At 37.9% G+C, this 13,470-nt stretch overlaps 1 protein-coding gene across 2 annotated transcripts in view; it reads left to right on the plus strand.

Annotated features, from left to right (window-relative positions):
* The window catches only part of frmpd3 (FERM and PDZ domain containing 3), a 102,341-nt gene that overhangs the window by 41,990 nt on the left and 46,881 nt on the right, over positions 1-13,470 (plus strand). For both annotated transcript variants that reach the window (XM_088081211.1, XM_088081212.1), the window contains exon 2: positions 7,347-7,455. The gene's annotated coding sequence lies outside the window, so the exon portion shown is untranslated. The remainder of the gene's footprint in view (positions 1-7,346; positions 7,456-13,470) is intronic.

Raw genomic sequence — 13,470 nt, forward strand, 5'->3', positions numbered from 1 at the left:
TCCTCTTTTTGGTTACAAATTAAGGTTCAGGCTGATGAGCTAATAAGCTCTAATTACTGATGACAGCTAATTCTATATGCCATGAGACATCTCATGATGTTACCATAGTAACACAGTGGGTGCTAGACTTGTGGGTGTAGTGTTGATATAGGGATGTTGTGTGCAATATGCGATCCATTAATTAACTATGACAAAAATCTGAAAATGTTCAAAAATAATAGTATTCTCCTGGCTTTGAGCATTTTCATTTTGCCCAAACCCTGGTTGACCTTGTTTGAATGTAAAATGGACAGCGGCATAATTTTGTGGATACTGTAAGCATCAGGTGTATGTGATATGATCAGACTTCTAAGAGAACACAGAGTCAAGGCTGTGTTTGCCCTGGCCACAGAGATAACCTCAGTGGAGAGGTGTGAAGGAGAAGGGAGCATAGGAGTGAAGGTGCAGACAGACACTGTTTGCACAGGACAAATAAGAAGTGTTACAATGTGTGTCCAGGGACAGGGGGGTAAAGAATGCAGAGACGATAATGCCAGAGAAAAGTCTGGATGAAATGGACAAAGGGTCAGGCTCTGTTTACTGAAAATACATGTTGGAAGATGGATGAATAGCAGAAGGAGATTAACTTTAAAGTAAAGGGAGATGAGTGAGTGGAAAAAAGGAGGATTAGCATCATTTACTTGAGAGGAGGAAACTGGGGAAAAAGAGGGATGAGATTAAGGGACAGAAAGGTGAGGGGCCTTCTAAACATTAGGATATGGATAATTCATGTCACCAGGTGGTGAAATGACTTGACTATCTGCCTCTTTCAGAATTTAGCAAAGCAAAGGACGAGCTTTGCACATTTTGAAATCAGTTGGCTGAACGTGAAACTAATTACATTTCACCTGCCTTGAAGCAAATGTCTTCTTAGAAGACAAAAACATTACACAAACAAAGAGATCAATCAGGGCCGTTGAAGAAAAGAGCTAAACAATGACGTTAAACCTTGGATTTGGAGATTCATATACAAACATGCTAATATTTTTTTTTTTTAATCACTTAAGTCAACATTCTGTGGATGTTGTTTACTTCTTCAAGTTGCGCTCCTCATGTCTCCCTTCATAGTTTTTCTCTAACTTTACATTTGCTTTAAAAGGTGATTTCTTCAGAGAACAAACAAATGCATTGAGTAAAAACTCAAGCATGTCTATGCAGGAGATCAACCTCCTAATCCTCATTGAGTCTTAGTAGGAAAGTAAAATATTAGTTTGGACTACTAAAAATCTGTACCCTGATTATCTTGATCCCAGATCTTTACCATGAACTTTATTATGTGTAGCAAGCGCAATACCATTTTAACTGTAACAATGAAACATCTTGTTGACATGTGTATCTAAGCATATATGCCACAACCCACAGCAAAAGAGATTCTTTCAGTAATTACGTGTCAATAAAAGTCAGTGGCTGTATGCTTGAGCGATGGAGTGGTAGCCTGTTTTCCAGTAATGAACATGTGTTCCATTCAACTACAGCCTCCAGCAAATACAATTTTATAGACTTTTCTAGACATCAGTGATGCCATTCATAATGCAACTGGAATGACTAATGAATGTGAGACAGGTAAAAACAATTATGATAACCATATTATTTTGGGGGACTGACAAGCTAAAAGAAAAGATGGAAGATACATAGGGCAAAATATAAAGGGGTGTGTCACTGGTAATAAAAACTATGTCAGAATTTTATTGTGATGCAGTCAAGCTTCATAGGTTGGAGCTCAGCGTTGCAACAAAGTTATCGTTCAGTAGTCGGAAGCATTATATGTACCAGAATGTCTGACTTTTTCCTCTACAATGTCAATAAGGTGCCATGAAAATACAGAAATAAAAAATTGGAAGCTTCTTTACCCTTTTCATACGTTTTAAGAAGCAATTCTTATTTTAAAATTACTGTGCTGTATTTTTACATGGTAATAAATATACATCTCCAGCTTCTAATTGTGGTTTTTTTCTTTGTCTCTCTCTCTCTCCGTTATTCACACCCTGAATCAGTATCGGTGGATTAGTGAATGCCACTGGGTGTTATGCGAATGCTAAGAGGTCAACAATGTATTCATATTTCCACAGATCTGTGAATTGTTACCCCCCTTGCGTACAGCATTTCTGCATATTCTATTCACTCTTTTGTCCAGCTCTGTGTTGTGTAAGTGCTCTTTTGACACTTTCAGCTAAAAAAAGCCACAGTGTCTCCGGACACACAGATCCGCCTTGGTGTCCGTAGCGGTTAGTGAATCTAATTTGGTACTATGGTATTAGATGCTGGTCCCTGCTATGTACAAGCTAATGAAACATTTAGACATACTATTACAGGAAGCACCACTGGGCCTTGTTGGCGCTAATTAATATCCTCCTACTTTTATGTCAGATCTGATTCTTAACTTGGATTCTACATTGTAAAAAAATCCTCCTGGGTCAGTTGTAAGCAGCAGTGGGAGACGGTTATGTATGCGTTCTCCAGGTTCCAACGTGGCTCCATCTTGTTGTGCCTCCTGCGACCAGAGCTGCAGGCAGTCTGTTTTTGAAATGTCCTTTTTGTGCAATTATAAAATAAATGTGGATGTTTTTTGAGCCCATTAAAACTGGAACACTGTGCTCGGCAGGAGCAGAGTATCAGTCAGTCTGTATTTAGAAAAGTGTGATGAAATATTAAATAAGGGCATGCTTCAGAGATTGGAGTGTCATTACTTAGCTCAACATCATATCATGAGATGTACACTTGATAACACACACTTCTACATCAATACATAAACAATAACAAGAAAAAATATTTAAAAAATAATGGGATTTAACTGTTCAAAAAAAGTGTAAAAGACAGTGGTGTCATGGTACAATGCATTTTTGATACATAATGTAGAAATGCCAGAGAAATGTCTTTGATTTTCTAGTGTAGTCATTTTTTTATGTTATTTTAAGTGACCCATCTTCTTGGGAGTCTTTTTAGCATCACGCAAAACAAAAACAGCTCCTTGTAACATATATAGTATTGAGATTATTGTATAATTATTTATTTTGTACTATTTTGTAGTATTATTTCCTTCTTCTATCTCTTTCTATTTTTCTGGACATAACAATATGAATATTTTTACATATAGTTATATAGCTTATAGTTTATGTATAGTTATATATAGTTCAATCTATTTAGCAATAAAAGTGAATCAATTATTTTTCAATAACTAATGGAGAAGGGGCAGGATTTAATAATTTTGTATTTCTTTCCACTCCTTTTCGGATATGTCTGTATATGTGTGTATATTTATATGTTCATTCTTTCCTTTCCTGTCTTTACATGTTCGAAATAAATTTCAATTCATCCATTCATTTGTTATAAATAAATACAAACAAAAAAGACAGCTCTGTTTCTGAAATGCCAGAGATTTTTTTTTATGTATTTAAACAAACATCATAATTTGGAGAAAAATAAACTTGTTTTTTGGTACAAGGCAGGTCAGACTGAAACAGGCTATGACAGAATATTGTAGAGGGGCTTTATTACATTAAGCATGTCTGTAAAGCCTGTATTTTAAACTACAGAGTTGGGTTTAACATCTGTGGCTAAAAATGTACCAATCACCACTGAGATTTCTTTGTCCCTGAATCAGTTAGGAGTGGCTGCCTAAATGCTGGAGGATTAACTGGAGCTTGTCGTGTATGTGTTGCTCCTTGTTTTTGTCCAGTTCCACCTACTATATTACCACAGATGTAGCCTACTGTCATGTAGCAGATGTGACAATTCGGTGTTTTTTAAGAACCACTCTCGGCTTCGCCCTTATAAGTCAAAGCAAACTAAAGTGGCTGCAAATGCCAAACCTGTAGGTTATGGGAGGATCTTCTATTTCTGGTCTATTAATGGTGTAACTAACCATCTTGCAAAGGGTTAGCTTAGTGTAGCGTGCCTCCAAGTGTGTCTCATGGGAGAAGAATGTAGTGTTTTGGGGTTTGGGAGGGGCAGACAGCTTGTTGCCTGTTACATTGTGTGGGCTGCCTTGTTGAGGGCAGAGGCATTGACAACATAAGTTCAACATATCATTCAGTTTGTTATGCGCACCGAACCTAAGGCCTCATACTGAGCGGTTCAGTACAAATACATGTATTGTTACACCCCAATAAAGTAATAAAAGCCATCATACAGCAGGAATCCTCAAACATGCAATGAGTACTGAGATTGGGTAAAAACAAGTAATATACAGATAATTATACATTCTAGAAACACAGAAATACCTAGACAGATATTTATCCATCATTAGTCTCCATAATATTAATCATCACTGTCATAGCAGGAATTACTAGGGACATCATGTTTCAGTCACTATGGACATCATCACCTTAGCTATAAAAGAACAAGACATTTCCCCCACAGAAGGACACTGTTACTGCCCAGTTTCAGCCACAACCTGAGAGAAGATAGAAAGAAGACCCACACACTGCAGACTAACTTATTACTTCACTCCTACTCAAACAAACAGACATGCAGCAACATGAATAAACAGGGTCACACAGATCAAGAAAGTAGGACACCGAGACTAAAATTGCATTGGCAAGAACCTGAACCTGTGAAATAACGATAACACTGGAGTTAAACATTACTATATGAAGGGAATGACTCGCCCACAGTAACTGGGCAAAGCTTGAAGGAAGGCTAGTAGCACTGTGGTCCAATATTTTTATGAGTGGGCTGCTGTTTTAAAGCTCACATGCATGCACAGCTCACATGTAAGCACACACTTGATACGATACACACTCCTGACAGAGGTTTATTCCAGCTGTCAAGGTGGCAGTAATGTGCCAACAAGGGCAGAGAGTAAACGCGGGTTCCTACAGCTTACGGCAAGGTAAATTTGAGACTTTTTATAATGTTTTTTTTTTTTTTTTTTATACCACTGGGATTAAATTGAAAAGCTATAGCACAATAATCAAAATTGAAGGGAAAAAAACATGAACTGACATATCTGATATTCCAAGAACATTGTGCAGAAAAGGTCGTCTACTCCCTAATTTGACATGAATGGCTGGTGTTCTGTAGCCATTTTTATACACGCTAGTACCTTCTGTGTATGCGTCTATATGAATGTTCTTCGAAGATCTGTTGCTATGGACCCTGGTGCTGCTATTGGAGATAGTGTTAGAGACGAGGGTAGAACAGAGCTGGAAAATACCTGCTGTTTGTTGCTGTGTTTTTTTGCCGATTTTACATGTTGGATTCCACTTCCTTTATTCCCAAGAAGTTTTTTAAAAAAAAAAAAAAAAAGACTTTTGCATAAAATACACAGAGCCTTGTATGCGTTTCCTTGCGCTGGTTTCAGTCATGTAGTGAAAGCAAAATTTCTTTGAATTTGCATTTTCCCATTTCATCCAGGTTACAGTGACAGCCAACTAGCAGACAGTGAATCCTAGTTTTAAAAAGTAGATGTTACCAGTTATTTTGAGATTTCACAATGCAATGACAAAAATATAATTCATGAAATGTTATGTTCCATGTGTTAGCAGTTTTAAGCCTTTTAAAGATTGACTTAAGATATTTTAATAGCAATTAAGCCTTTATTTTTAGATCTTTGAGCTCTGCCTCTGCTGTGTTTATGTACTCGAAAATACCTCTGAATTTTGAGAGGGAAAACAGAATTTCCCAAAATGATACAAAGGGGACAAACACACACATACACACACACACACACACACACACACACACACAAACACACACACACACACACACAAAGCCACACAGAAAAAACTTGGAAAGTCAGAGTCAGCTACCACCATACACAGATTGCAATTCTACAAGAAACATGAATGTAATGTGAATGAATGTGAATGTAAACAACAAGAAAACTCCTCAGAGCACCTCTAAGTTTGTCCAAATATTTGCAAATAGTTGATATGCTTTACCCACACATGCAGAAGTACATCACAATATCACTCCCAGTGATACAGCAGTCAAGTTTGATTCAACACGTGTGTGCATTACTACCAACAGACTTGTGCAATGTGTCAAGTTGGTCAAGTCGGTCCACTGTTTGCTTTCAATACACAGCCTTCAGTCTGGTTATTGAGGTTATTTAGTCAGTTGACTTGGTATATTCTGTTCAATCACAAAGTAAATTGGTGGCAAATGAAAGAATCTTAAAGGAGGGTGATATGCTTAGGGCAAATGAGGTTAATGAGTGTGGCTTCAGTTGCAATAAAAAATATAATCGAAGACAGACACACTGTGCCAAAACAAATGAGAGATCGATAATGTTATGCATTAATGCCCTGACACCAATCCGTGCCCAGAATGTAACAATCTGTGTGAGCATTTAAGGGGTCAAGCACACAGGTTCAGTTTTTTCTTATCCTGTGATAACGTAGAACAGGGGCCTGGAAAAAAAAAAGACTTTGAACCATGAAAGTATGCAAACAGTTTGATAAACATCAAGTGAGTTATTTAAGTGAGGGTCAGCTCCCTCTTCTGAAAGTTTGCTTGTAATCTCATTTCTAATTACAGCAATATTATATTTTAAGAAAACTTGAAGTCGTCAGCAAGAGAGAGCAGTCATTACGAACTACAGCGGCACAAAAAAGAAAATTCAGCATTCAGCCTCATGAAATCTGCATTTTGACTGCTCAGAGTCCACATGAATTATTTGTTTATTAGTTTATGATCACTCCGTGCAAAACAGACTTCATGCCTATAGTCATTTAATCTCCAGTTTTAATAAGCTATAAACTACAGCACTGGGTTTTTGAGTTGTTAGCAATCAAATTAAAAGAGTGTGAAACAAGGTGGTGTTCAAAATGCTGATACTACAATATCAAGGGTGCCGCAATTTGAACAGAAGCAGCACAAACATCCACCTGTGAATCTGAATTTCAGCAAAACAGCTGGTTTAGATATTTATATTATATTTAAAGATATTTAATATTACATATTTCTACCTTGACAGCAGAACTCACAAGGTAATTTGTGTTTAGCTCTACAGGACATGGACGCACTGAACAGTGATATCACTCCAAAACCTGAGCTTCTGTAATTAATGGATTTAAGAATGAATCTTACAAATTAATAAATATTTAAGCTAAATAAAACCGCTGCGCCGACTTCACTCACCCACACACTATTATTCTTAATAGTATTTAAATATGTCTCACAGTTTTTAAATATAAATCTATTATTCAAGGGACTTTCTATATATTATTTAACATTTTTGCTTAATTTTTACCTGTTTTACAGGGCCATTTTAAGTACCAACACTGATGCTGAGCAGCTACTTGTTATTCAGCATCTACTTTGATGAGCACTCAACTCTTTTGTGTTTTTGTGTCTCTCAACAGGAAAACACCCCACGGACCAGTCGCCTGTGTGTGTGCGTGAGCACATGTGGGAGACCCCTGCTTAAAAATAAAAAAACAACTCCTGTCCACCAGTCAGCATTCAGAGATCGTAAGTAGACTTTTAAACCTTCCCTTTTCTCCAAGGTTTTTATGAGCCAAAGCTGTACATGGTTCCCGAAGGATACTCGTGCTAATATCACACTGTGAGATCATTTATACAGTAGAAAAAAAGCTAAACCCAATTCAAAGCTATAAGGACTATTAGAAAGAACATGAATCATACGAAAAAAAGATTTTCGACTTCTTCCGCTTCAGTTTGATCTAACAAAAGGATATAAAACCTAATCTTACAAGGATTAAATGATAAATCCTTTATCAATGCGAGCCATAGGCAAAAGCTATACAGTTAAATTGTGCTTAAATGCATAACCTCTTTCTCGCTGACTGATCATTCTGCTTTAATAGGCCGTTTAAAATAAGTCACGCATAATTATTCCCAGTGCTTTACCCTCTAACCTTCTCACTCTCTCTCTCTCTTAAAAAGAGACATAACTTATATCCTGTTAGAGGTTACAAACTCTGTCTTGGTAGGAAGCCTCTGTTGTCATGATATTGCAGTGAAGGTATGATCAAGCAGGTAGCAGCAGTCTCTGTGTGTGTGTATGTGTATGTGTATGTGTATGTGTATATGTATGTGTGTGAGTGTGAGTGTGAGTGTGAGTGTGAGTGTGTGTGTGTGTGTGTGTGTGTCTGTGTGTGTGTGTGTGTCCTCTGCAGCTTTTGCTCACATCTGCAATTCTGCATTGATTCCATGCCAGTGAGCAGAGAGCTGATGCAGAGTGGAGGGTTCTCTGTTATAGCCAGGTACATCAGCCAATGGCTATTGCCATAACGGGATGTGTGTGAGGGGGTTTAATAATGCTGCAGAGTAAATGACTGCAGTCAATACAGTATCATCAAATGTGCTGCAGTCATAAGCAATTATGTGGAAATGTACTGTTTATTTGCAATTAATGCTACAATAATTATTACTGATATTTTTGTTTGTTTTAGAATGAGGTATAGCCTATTGAAGCATTGTTTCTTTATTGTGTTAAGCAAAGTGGAATTGAAACTAGTTTGCAAAAAGAAAATACTAGTCAACAATTGGAATCTTTCCTTAATTAGCATATAAAAGACAATGTTCAGACATCAAAAACATGCTGTTTATGCCCACAGCGCTTTGGGATTACAATCAACTCGTGGGCCCAGTTATTCTCAGAGAGGTGGCCACTTATGCTTGTTAGGACCCCCTCAGTGCAGAATCACTGCCGCATATTTCATCACCTTGCTTTTCAACATATTAACATAGGTCGAGAAGCGGGTAAAACTGAGATGGAAAAGCCTGCAGTGCTTCTATTTCAGCTGAGAGTGGGTAACATGCTGAGCTGATATTTACAACATCTTTGGGAGATGTTAAGATTGTAAACGTGCCATCAGGAGCTGTCAAAAAAAAAAAAACATTCACATCCCCAGTGGCTGGAGTTCTGTGTAAATGTGTCATTTTATTTCTGCTGATGAATTAATTACACTTCCTATACAAACTGCAGTTCTCAAGCATGCTAACATGCTGATGTTTAGCAGCTGTAATGTTAACCGCATTGACCATTAATCACCATTAATTTAATAATTTGATAATTAGCATTAAATATACTACAGCTAAGTTTGGTTGGCGTTAGTTTTGCAGGTAAACCATGAGCTTTTTTTAGTCTGGAGCAACTGGACTAATGGACTAACAAACAGAAAAACATATCCCAGAAACACTATAAAGTTTAATTTAAAGGTACAATTCATACCCAAATAAAAAAAAAAAAAACACATATTTTCCACTTACCTGTAGTGCTATTCATTGATTTATTTATCGCTTCTCTTTGGTACAAACTACTGAGTGTTGGAGATGTTGGCCATAGAAATGTCTGTTTTCTCTCAAATTGAATGGAACTAGATGACACTTGGCTCATGGTGCTTAAAGCACACATGCACACAAAGAAACAAACAACCAAAACAAAAAACTCCATGGCAGCAACAAGTTACACAAGATAATCAACAGATTTTGTTGCGAGCAGCTTCATATAGACACTACTTTCTTTCTACAAAAATACACCCTCAAAACATATCACTGCACAGAGAGAAGTGTGCATCTACTGCTAGCTCACTGAACACTGAACTAGTTAACGTTACAGCTCAAGGTGGACACTGTTAATGTTTACAAATTACGCTGTCATGAGCACAAGCCCTCAGCTATGAGTAGATGCACACTTCCTTCTGCACAGTGATGTGATTCTGAGTTGTGGTTTGGTAGAAAGAAAACAGTTCCTACATGAAATTGCTCACAACAAGGTCTGTCGATTATCTTGAGTAACTGGGTCATGATTTCTTATAAGAATAATTTCTGTTGAGTTTTTCAAATGCATTTTTTGGCACTTTAAGCACCACAAGCTGAGTGCTATCTATGTCCATTATATTAAAGCGAAAGCAGACAACTCTGCGGCCGAAATCTGCACCACTTGGCAACTCACACCAAAACAATCCAGACTCAGAAATAGCACAAAAGGTAAGAGGAAAATTGTGTAATTTTGATCTAAGGGTGAACTGCTCCTTTTGATGAGAAGCAAATACATAGACTTTTCCCTCTAACTGCACAGCTGCATATTGTTGCATTCCATAACAAAAGTGCCCCTCCTAAATATCTTAGTGCCGCTGGAGGACCATTTCACCATTTCAGAGAGGTTTAAGTAAACTGTGCTGAGTGGAGGAGGCCACAGAGGAGCTGGTGCACCAGGGATAGACAACATAGATGCAGCACAAAAAAAACCCTCTGTGATCTGCCAGGGGGGAATATAAACAGTTAAGCATATGGAAGGGGCTGCTATCACAGGCAGAGAGAGGGGAGTTTGTTTTTCACCTGCATCTCTACGTGTGTGGTATGCATATGATGCTTTTGCGGGAACATTTCTGATCTGTTACCTTCAATGATTTATGAATGCATGTAAATGCATACTATTGAAAAAGAGGAAATACTTCTTACATACTTCGCAGACACCTAATCACATGCAAATGTGGCTAAGCTGGAATGTATTGGACTCTTACCTTACACTTTCCGCACTCTATTTCTTAATAAATGAATCAGACTGATAACTCTGGGAGAAATGGATAAACAGACAGTAACCAGGACTCCACAGAAGCGTTAAATTATTTGAGCCACACTGAGACAGGTTAGAGATCTGCTCAGAGGCTGTACATTTTCCAAAGATAGATGCACTTTAATACAGTGAAACTGCTGTTAAACATTGAGTCACAGTCTCAAACAGCTATCCCCTCCGGTTAAGAGGTCTCTTTTTCTCTGTTACTGATATGGGAGCTGACCTGATTCAATGGCTGTATTGATCAAATTGATTAAATAACAGTCTGCCGTTTGACTTTATACTGTGGAGATCTCACTTTTCAAGGAGCTGAGCTCTGCTGCAGGACCGCAATGCATTTCCCTGCTGTACAGACTCCAGACACCCTGCTCAAAGTTGTTAGAGCCGACATCAGTCAGACAAGCCCATCAAAGGCCAGTCTGGTATCCTAGTGGGGAGCATTTACCAGTCCAAAACCAGCAGACTGATCCTCAACCTCTGCTAGATTCCTCTTATCTAGACACCGTGACCTCTTGTCTCGCTTCATCCCTGACCTCTCTGTGCATCTCCTGCACCTGACATTTACTTAAGGGCTGCACCTCTACTTCTCCCTCCCTCAGTTTTCAGTGGATACAACTTGTTTTTCTTTTTCTTGCTCTTTGCAGTTGCATATTCTGTGATGGTGAGCTTACAGCAGCCATCAAACACGATGGATTTTTCTTATCTCTGGCCCCTTGAGTGGAGAGGCTCTGAGGCCCCTTGCATGTCTTTCTTCTCCAGTTCAGATAGAGAGATGCCAGCCTCTTTGGGGGCGTGAACACAGCTGAGCTTATGCCAACATGTTGATATCAAGAACTGCTGTAAATATTGAAGCAGAGATTGCTGTTGCTAATCATCGCTGGCAAAACGGTGAAATTGCAATCAGTCGATCACAGGTAGACAGCGCCTTTTTTTTTTTTTTTTGAAAAGCTGACTGAATTTAGGCCAGGTCTTATTCTGTAATCCTCCTCTTGATCTCAGCGGGATCTTCACACTCAGATAAAGGCGGGATGTGTGTGAGGATGCCGCTTACTCGTGTGTGTGTGTGTGTTTGTGTGTCTTACAAGTGTACATCAGTGTGTGTGATCGTCTCCAGACTCATCAACATGGTGCTCGTCTCCTGTCACAACACTGTCTGGCAATGAGCGGCTCTGTCACACTGGGTGACACAGCACTCCAATTAATCACAGGGAAGGACCACTAATGAAGTCATTATGTATTCTGAGAGTTTCATCTTGACAACCACTTTTCCCACTAAAGGAATGACTGATACAGAAATACATGTGAAAGACTTGGGGCATAGTGGTAATGGATTTACAAAAATGGTTTTGACAAGTAAAATGCAGCTCTGAAGAGGACGTGGTGGACATTAAGTTTTACTTCATCTCTACAAGTGCTTAATTTCCCCTTTTCTGCTACCAGTGTTATTAATTTTGGTCTCACCTTTCAAATATCAGTTAAGAGTTTCTTGCTTTTCTTTTAATGGGTCTAAGTACAAAGTGCTGAAGTACCACTTTCACCTTCAAAACTACAGTACATTATGATCAGAGTTAAATTTGTGTCCTTCTGTCTTTGTTCATGTTGCAATATCCACATCAGACTGTCAGTTTAGGCTGCTCACACCAGTAATGCAATTTATAAACCTCTATACATTCAGTACCATCATATACAAATGTTGAATGAACCTGTGTTCATGTGCTGTCGGACTAATGGAGAAAATGATTTCTCCACTAATAGAATTCATGTGAACGCCGCCTCAAATCAGAGCAACACCTCAGAGAGCAGAGAACAACATAAAATGACCTAAATTAGTGAGAAAAGTTATTCCTCAGCATTAGTCTACTGTTATGTCCCAGTGTGACTCCAATTTCCAATTCCAAGAAAGGCCAGTTATACAGTAGTTATCAGAAATCAAAGTTAGCAGTTTATCTCAAACATCAGAGTTGAGCCATGACCACAACAATAAACAAAAGTTAATATTTTCAACCCTAAACTTTTTATGCAAAAAAAATTAAACAAAAGACAAGCTTCCAACTTGAGCTCCTAAACAATCTGAAATGAGAGAAAACATGGCAATGACAAACAAAAAAGGGCTCTCACTCGTACTAAACAGCTTTAAAGTGCTCTTACATTTACAGTGACAAAAAAGGAATAACTGAATATTAACAAACTGATAGCACTACAAAGTTTCAAGCCTAAATAAAACACAAACTGGTAAAACGACTTTTCTACAGCTAATACGTTTATTAAAAAAATTATCAACATACAAAATGACCCTGGATAGTAATATAGGTAAAGCAATACTTTAATAGTTTTAGGGGATGTACTGGTGTAGCAACAAATCTGGGGCAATATCTGACTGTAATATAAAGCTTCAAAATGTTGCCACCTTTTCTTAATGTTTCCCAACTCTGGAAATGAGACCTGAAGAGCACGTGAATGCAGTATAAGTTTGAAAAGTTTTAGAATTTTGGCACAACCAGAAGAAAATATCACAAAAGGTCCCCTCCTCTTAAACACTGATTTAATTAAAAATTGGAGTGGACTTTACTGATCAAGGAACAAAGGAGGGGTAATATTGTTTGATGATATTAAGTGAGAATCTGAATACATACTATATTTTGGCAGTGAGATTTTGGTATTTAGATTTAGATTTAAGAAAGATGTGTATATATAAAATGGAGAAATAAACAGTATTCCCGACTGAAGACCAGTAATTAAAAAACAATCATATTTAATCACTATAAATGATCTCCACGGTGCAAAAATAGTCTTTTCTGTTTGTTTTTTGTTTGGTGTTTCTGAGTTAAATAAAATCATGCTGTATTCCCCAAGCAACCACTTCTTATGTTGGTCCAATGGGATGTAGGTTTCCAAGACTTAAAGAAGAAGAATGTGCTCTAATGAAGAGTACAGGCTGAATG

The sequence above is a fragment of the Plectropomus leopardus genome, chromosome 8, assembly GCF_026936395.1.
Source record: "Plectropomus leopardus strain MGB_pleo_1.0 chromosome 8, ASM2693639v1, whole genome shotgun sequence".
Taxonomy (NCBI): Eukaryota; Metazoa; Chordata; class Actinopteri; order Perciformes; family Serranidae; genus Plectropomus; species Plectropomus leopardus.